This window comes from Sorghum bicolor, unplaced genomic scaffold, assembly GCF_000003195.3.
Source record: "Sorghum bicolor cultivar BTx623 unplaced genomic scaffold, Sorghum_bicolor_NCBIv3 super_38, whole genome shotgun sequence".
NCBI lineage: Eukaryota > Viridiplantae > Streptophyta > Magnoliopsida > Poales > Poaceae > Sorghum > Sorghum bicolor.
Window position 1 is genome coordinate 58,753 of NW_018396413.1, and position 846 is coordinate 59,598.

An 846-nucleotide genomic window follows, 5' to 3' on the forward strand; every position below is an offset into this window, starting at 1 on the left:
TTGCATTAATAGTTTCAGGGGGAACATAGGATGCAACACAATTTTGCGATCATGGTATAGAAAAGAATACTGATTTGATCTACCATGATGCATAGAATCTCTATCAAATTGCCAAGGTCTACCTAGCAGAATATTACAAGCTTGCATAGGCACAACATCACATTCAACAATATCTTTGTAGGATCCGATGGAAAAATTAATTCTCACAAGTCTAGTTACCTTTGCCTTACCACTGTTGTTCAGCCATTGGATGTAGTAGGGATGCGGGTGTGGTTTGGTGTTGAGGGCAAGCTTCTGCACCATATCGCTGCTTGCCAAGTTGTTGCAGCTACCTCCATCAATGATCATGCGACAAGAACGCTCTTTGATGACACACTTTGTTTGGAATAAAATGTGTCGCTGATTTTGCTCCGCCATCTCCATTTGTGCACTAAGCACTCGCTGCACGATCAAGCTCTCATAGTGGTCCGCTTCACCTGCATTAATATGTTCTTCTATTTGATCTTCATTACCTGCATGGTCAGTCGCAAGCAGTGCAAGTGTATCCTCATCAAAATCACTAGCAGATGAGTACTCACCATCATCCCTGACAATCATAACTCGCTTGTTTGGACAGTCACGCATCATGTGCCCATATCCCTTGCACCGGTGACATTGTATGTTGCTTGTTCTACCCGTCGATGCCACGGATGAAGTACTCGCAGCAGGCTTTTGCATCGTCTTCGCAACTGAATTGGTGGGGGCAGCTCGAGTCTTGTCACTAGATGATGGAGTAGAAATACGTGTAGATGGAGTTGAAGCCACGCGTTGCTGCCATGAATTAGCCTTCCCTGCAGAAATATTACT